Source organism: Elephantulus edwardii, unplaced genomic scaffold (assembly GCF_000299155.1).
Source record: "Elephantulus edwardii isolate Elephantulus edwardi_28Jun2011 unplaced genomic scaffold, EleEdw1.0 scaffold00116, whole genome shotgun sequence".
Classification (NCBI taxonomy): domain Eukaryota; kingdom Metazoa; phylum Chordata; class Mammalia; order Macroscelidea; family Macroscelididae; genus Elephantulus; species Elephantulus edwardii.
The window spans coordinates 6,014,746-6,021,417 of record NW_006399866.1 but is presented as its reverse complement, the minus strand read 5'-3'; the positions used below and the strand labels follow the sequence as shown (position 1 = coordinate 6,021,417).

The window sequence follows — 6,672 nt, the reverse complement described above, 5'->3', positions numbered from 1 at the left end:
TCTGCTGCACCTCGATGGTGTCGGGCTTGCGACGGCGCATGTACAGCTCGTGGTTGCCCATGCACAGCTGCAGGATGCGCTTGTTGATCCTCAGGTGAGGGGCATAGAACACGAAGTCCGGGGCCTTCTTGTCAATGGGCTTAATGACAAACTTCTTGTCGTTGAAAGAGATGTTTCTGATTTCACTCCAAGGAAAGCCGATCTTTGGGGTCAACTTGTCTTCTTTCTCGTAAATGTTCAACCCAAGGGCGTCCACTCCGAGCCAAAGGTCGGTGCCTTTCTTGTTCTTTATCTCGAAATAGTTGTTGCCATACATCTCTAGGTCCTGCGCGATCTTCAGGTACTCCAGCATGGCGCTGTCTCTGAGCATCCTACGGTGCTCGGCGTGCCACACCTGGATGCGGTCCTCCCACTGGTCCCGAGTGAGCTTGTGCTGATCGATCACCTTCTGGGGGATCAGGTGCTCGGAGCTGAGGTACCCGAACTTGTGGTTCTCTTTGTTGTAGTCTCCAAACTTGGCCTGCACGGCGTAGGAGCCCAGGAGCACGGCCGTCTCAGGCGGGCAGTAGATCTTGTCACTCAGAATGCCGTCCTTCACTTGGAGGAAGAAGAGCTTCTGGGTGATGTCCGGGATGAGCTCCTCTGATACATCTTCCTCTGACACATCTTCCGGGTAGAACTTGGCACGGAACTTGAACTGGAGGGGGTTCTCCTTTTTGAGCTCCTGGGCGGACACCTTTTTATCAAGTTTCAACCAAATAGGAAATCTTTTATTATCCACGTACTGGAGGCGAAAGTACCACACTTCCCGAAGGCCAATGGTCTTAACCACCTGGTCGAAGAGCTGCTTCCCAGTGGTGTTGGGCTGGATGGCGAACTCCAGCTCCGCGTCCATGGTGGTGACCTGCACATTGATTGGTTTCGGCATTTTCGGTTGCGGGGTGTGTGTGTGTGTGTGTGTGTGTGTGTGTGTGTCATCAATCCCTGGGAAACAAGGCTCAGCTCTGAGCGGCAGCGGCCGAAAGGACCCTCCTGGGCCGGATGCAAGGGAACGGTAGGAACCAGGACGCAGGACAGAGGCCGCAGCATATATTTTTACAGCATATTCTTTCCATTTAATTTTGCCCCATTCATTCATTATAGCACATTTATCTCCCTGTCCACCCTTCACCTCCAGAGTTCGTTTTTCTCTTTGAAGAAAAAAATTCTTTCATTGTTATACAATCGCCTCCCCAGTCCACAGTCCACTTTAATATGCATTTCTTTTCTGTAATCTTGTCATGAAAATAATATCTAATCCTATATTCCTTTTAAACAGTTCTCTCCCTCATCTGTTTCAATGCAGTGTACATTATTTATTCTCTCTTTTGTTAGGTTCCTCCCAACCCTGACGTCTGTCCCATTTTATGACAGTGGCACTATGCAGTATTTTTCCTTTTGTGACTGAGATATTTCACTCCACATAATGTCCTCCAGGGTCATCCATTTTGTGTATTTCATGAGTTCTTTGTTTTTCGATGCAGTATAGTATTCCATTGTTTGAATATACCACAACTTCTATATTCATTCGTTTGTTAATAGGCACTTGGGTTGTTCACAACTCTTTGCTATTGTGAACAAAACTATAGTTAACACAGGTTTGCATTTATCTGCTTGGATGGCAATTCTGATTTCTTGAGGGTATATTCCCAGCAGTGGAATTGTTGGGTCAAATGGTATTTCTATTTCCAACTTTTTAAGATGCATACTGCCTTCCAGAGTGTTTGCACCATTTTACACTTCCATCAACAGTGAATAAGGGTTCCAGTTTCTCCACAACCTCACCAACAGTTTGCTGTTCTGTTACATTTTGCTATTCTGACTGGGGTGAGATGATATCTCATACTTGTTTTGATTTGCATTTCTCTTAGAGCTAGCAATTTTGAACATTTCTTCATGTGTTTGTTTGCCATCTCAATGTCTTCTTTGATGAAGTGTCTGTTCATATCCTGTGCCTGTTTTTCAATTGAGTTATTTTCCTTTATTTTTTGTGGTGCTTGAGTATTTTATAAATGCTAGATATAAGTCCCTTATCTGACATGTCATTACCAAATATTTTTTCCCCAGTCTGTGGCTTCCCTTTTTACCCTGTTCAAGAAGTTTTTGGATGTGCTTAGGGATTTGATTTTAAAAGGTCCAATTCATCTATTTTATCCTCTCACTGCTCCCCACTGAGGCACACTGCTCCCCACTGAGGCATGCTGCTCCCTGCCGAGGCTCACTGCTCCCCAGTGAGGCTCCCAAATGAATTATTTTAATAATAGTTCTCACTCAAATTCCATTTTTTCCTGCTCTGGCTCGCTCTGCGAAGAATTTTTAGTCTTTATGCTGATAATATGCTGATAAAATAGTATCATTCAGACTGGAGACTGCAGTCTTTGAATGTTGTTGTTGTTATTATGTGCTATCAAGTCACTTGTGACTCATAGCAACCCTATGTACAATATCTCCAAACCTTGATCTATCCTGAACCAACATTATTGTCTCTGACACACCTACCCACAATACCACAGTCACTGAGTCAATCCATCTTATTGAAGATCTTCTTCTCTTGTGCTGTCCCCTACATCCTCCCCAGTATGATGTCTTTCTCCAAGTACTGGTTCCTCCTTGCAGCATGCCCAGAGTATATCAGATGGAGCTTCAGAATCTTTGCCTCCAAAGAGCAACCTGATTTTACCCTCTCCAGGGTGACCCCGTTCATTCTTCTAGCGGTCCATAGTGTATTCAGTGCCCTTCTCCAGCATCACAACTCAAAGACATCATTTCTCCTTCTGTCATCCCTAGTCATTGTCCAGCTTTCTGTTGCATAGCAAGTAATTGCAGAGACCATGGCCTGGATCAGGCACACTTTAGCCTACAGACTGACATCATTGCTCCTTAGTACTTGGGAGTGGTCCCTGACTGCAGACTTTCTCAATGCAATTTGTACTTTGATTTTCTGGCTGTTCATACCAAGAGTGTTTATTGTGGAACCAAGGAAACTGAAGCTGTTAACAGTCTCAGTCTGCTCACTATCATGATGCTGCCAATTGATGTTGAGCTTCAGTCCATATTTAAACATACAGCTCTTGACCTTCTGCAGCAAATGTTTCAGGTCCTGTCAGTTTCAGCAAGCAAGGTTCTATTATCTGCATAACACAGGTTGTTGATAAGTCTTCTTCCAATCCTGATGCTACATTCTTCCTCATAGAGACCAGACTCCTGGATGATCTGTTCCACATATAGAGTGAAAAGTTATGGAGATAGGACACACTTCTGGTTGTACATCCTTCCCAATTTTGAACCATGCAGTGCTTTCCTGCTCTCTTCTGACCATTGCCTCCTGGTCCAAGTATAAGTTTTGCATAAACACAACCAAGTGTTGTGGGATTCCCATTCTTTTCAGAGTTAGCCACAATTTGCTGTGATCCACACAGTCAAATGCCTTTGCCTAGTCAACGAAACACAGATGGACATTCCTCTGGTACAAGATCCATTTAACATTAGCTATAAAATCCCTGTACCATGGCCTCTTCTAAGCCCAGCCTGTACATCTGGCAGTTCTCTGTTGTGCTGTTCCAGTCATTTTTGGATAATATTAAGCAGAATCTTGCTTGCAAGTGATATTAATGGTATTGTTCAATAATTTCTGCACTCTATTGGGTTCACTTTCTTTGGAATGGAAACAAATATGGATCTCTTCCAGTCATTTGGCCACGAGGTTGGCCTCCAGATTTCTCGACACAACTCAGTAAGTGCATCCAGGGCAGTGTCTGTTTGTGAAATATATCAATTGGTATGTCATCAATTCCTGGGGCCTTATTTTTTGACAATTCCTTTAGAGTAGCTTGAACTTCTCCCTTCATCACTAAAGGCTCTTGACCATACGTTGTTACATTAAATTCTTCTTTGTCAGCCAATTTTTTTTGGTACAGTGACTCTTTACTTCTTCCATCTTCTTTTAATGCTTTTTAGATCAAATATTCTCCCCAAAGCAATCTTTGAATATCATCAATAAATATTTCAAGTATTTTTTTTTCTTTCTGAAAAGAAAGTCAAGTGGGAAAAAAATACAGTGAGACTCATAATCTTTGTTTTTACTTTCATGACCAAACATTTAGTCTACAGTGATAGAATTCTTGTCAGTGGATAGGTGACACATGCATAGAAGAAGCACTTCACTCCTCAACATTTGCAAGGGAGAGGAAACCTCATTCAAAATGGTTGGCTTGGAAAGGCTGTGCATTTTCCAAAATTCAAATTTACCTGAAAACAAGGGTTTTGTTTTGAAATACTCATTGATATTTCCTTATTGCATTTCCAAGCAAAAGAAATCAGTCTGATAGGTGATAACTTGGAGAAACCATGCAACATGGACAAGATTGAACTGATTTATGGATTCGAGCACAGGAAGGAAAGTGAAATAGTACCTGTATCAAATGAGGTCGTATGTAAAACTGCTGACCTATTTTTGGTATTTTTGAAGGAGATTTTGGAAAGAATTGTCATTTCCTTTCAAACCCATAGCATTAACTACTAATGATAGTCTCAGTGCAACTAGCTCCTGCTGGTATTTGTTAAGTGAAAACTGTCAGCATCCAAGAGGACTGCTTACATTGCAAACCCCTTTTGGAAACTTCAAAGTCCTCAAAATGGCTTACAGTTTCTCTGACAAGGTAAGTTTTGACTGGAAGAAAGTCAAGGCTATCTGTGCACAGATGAAACATCTGCTTTGTCTGGCAATACATCTGGTTTTGCAACTCTGGGATAAAGCAAGAAGGCCCACCTGCCAGATGTGGCTAGAATTTTCTCTGCACTAATGTCAAGGATTGCAACAATTCTAAAAGACTGCTTTGAAAGCCTGTGATTTCATCAGAGCAGGGACCTCAGTTCATTCACTGCCTTTTCAGAAGGTTTTGTTATGAAATGGAGTGGAACGCCATGTTTGATTTGACTATACAGAAGCACACTGACTTTCCAAAGGACAAGTCTTGAAATACTTGACAGAACTTCAGACTGAAGTGTCGCTCTTTTTTCCTTGGAGAGGAAAGGACCCCCCCACCCCCGCCTCCACTCTAAACAAACAGTGAAAAAATAACTATTCATGACTTGACTGACTTACCAGATATTTTTTACTAGGCAGTTGAGGAAAATCTTTCAAGTGACCATTATAGATGTTAATGAAAATAAAAAAATTTGGACATTTTTGGCCATGCTTTTCTCTGGATAAGAACACTTTATATGGATTATTGTTAGAGAAAATGCTTGTGCATCCTCAGAAGGACATAGCATATCATGAATTCCGCTCACTAGAGCTTCTTACTGCCTTTCTCTTTTGAAAGCTACTTCTACTAAGGCATATGATTGAAATCCACTAGCTACTCCACAGGAAGAAGATGGACAGTCTCTTGCCATGAAGTTAACTGCCTCTGAAAACCTGCTGGAGGATCAGCTATGAGTTGATTCCAGCTCAAAAGTATACAGCAACAGGTTGATGAAACATACAGATTTGTCATTCTTCCATGGGGCCAAACCATCAGTAATGAAGACCTCGCTACCTGCTCCAGTTCACATTTCTCTTTGAAAAAATATTCTTTCATTGTTGTTCAATCCCCCACCTCAACCCCAGTCCATTTTACTATGCAGCTCTTATTCTGGACTGTTGTCATGCAAATACTATCTAATCATATATTCCTTTTAAGCAGTTCTCTTCCTCATCTGTTTCAATGCAGTGTACATTACTTATCCCATCTTTTCTTAGTTCTCCCAACCCTTAAGACAGTCCTGTTTTATATTAGTGGCATTATACAGTATTTGTCCTTTTGTGACTGATATATTTCACTCAGGAAAATGTCCTCCAGGGTCACCCATTTTGTATAATATTTCATGTGTTTCTTATTTTTCAGTGCAGCATAGTATTCCATTGTGTGAATATACAACAGCTTCTCTATCCATTCATCTGCTAATGGGAACTTGGGTTGTTTCCAGCTCTTTGCTGTTATGAACAACACAGCAGTAAACATGAGTGTCCAAATATCTGTTTGGATGGCAGTTCTGGTTTCTCTAGGGCATATTCCCAGTAGTAGAATTGCTGGGTCAAAAGGTATTTATATTTCCAACTTTCTGAGAAAGCACCATACTGCCTTCCATAGTGGTTGCACCATTTTACACTCCTGTCAACAGTGAATAAGGATTCCAGTTTCTCCACAACCTTGCCAGAATTTGTTGTTTGCTGCTCTGTTGAATTTTGCTCTTGTTAGTGGGATTTTGTATTCTCATTTTAATATGAGAGGATTGAGGCCTATGGAAGTTAGGCAAACTTCCCAGATTAGTATTGGAGAGAAAGATTCAAACCCAGATGATCTGGATCTAGAAAGCACAATTTAACCCCTGATAACAGACAGCCCCCTCATGCCACAATGCAACAGGTTTTGCATTACAGCTGGCCTTTTATTTTAAATAATTTTTTTTTAGTTCTGCAGTTAGGGACCTCTCTAAAGTACTCAAGAGCAATGGTGTGTCTCTGGAGACTAAGGTGCACCTGATACAGGCCATGGTTTTTGCAAACACTTGTTATGCATCAGAGAGTTGGACAATGACTAGGGAGGATAGAAGGAGAATTGACGCCTTTGAGCTGTGGTGCTGGAGAAT

General features: G+C 41.7%; 1 protein-coding gene and 1 pseudogene across 1 annotated transcript in view; one reads left to right on the top strand and one right to left on the bottom strand.

The window, feature by feature from the left end:
• Window positions 1-931, bottom strand: part of LOC102863937 — a 1,793-nt pseudogene extending 862 nt beyond the window's left edge.
• Window positions 1-6,672, top strand: part of RALGPS1 (Ral GEF with PH domain and SH3 binding motif 1) — a 460,947-nt gene that overhangs the window by 92,656 nt on the left and 361,619 nt on the right. The window lies entirely within an intron of this gene.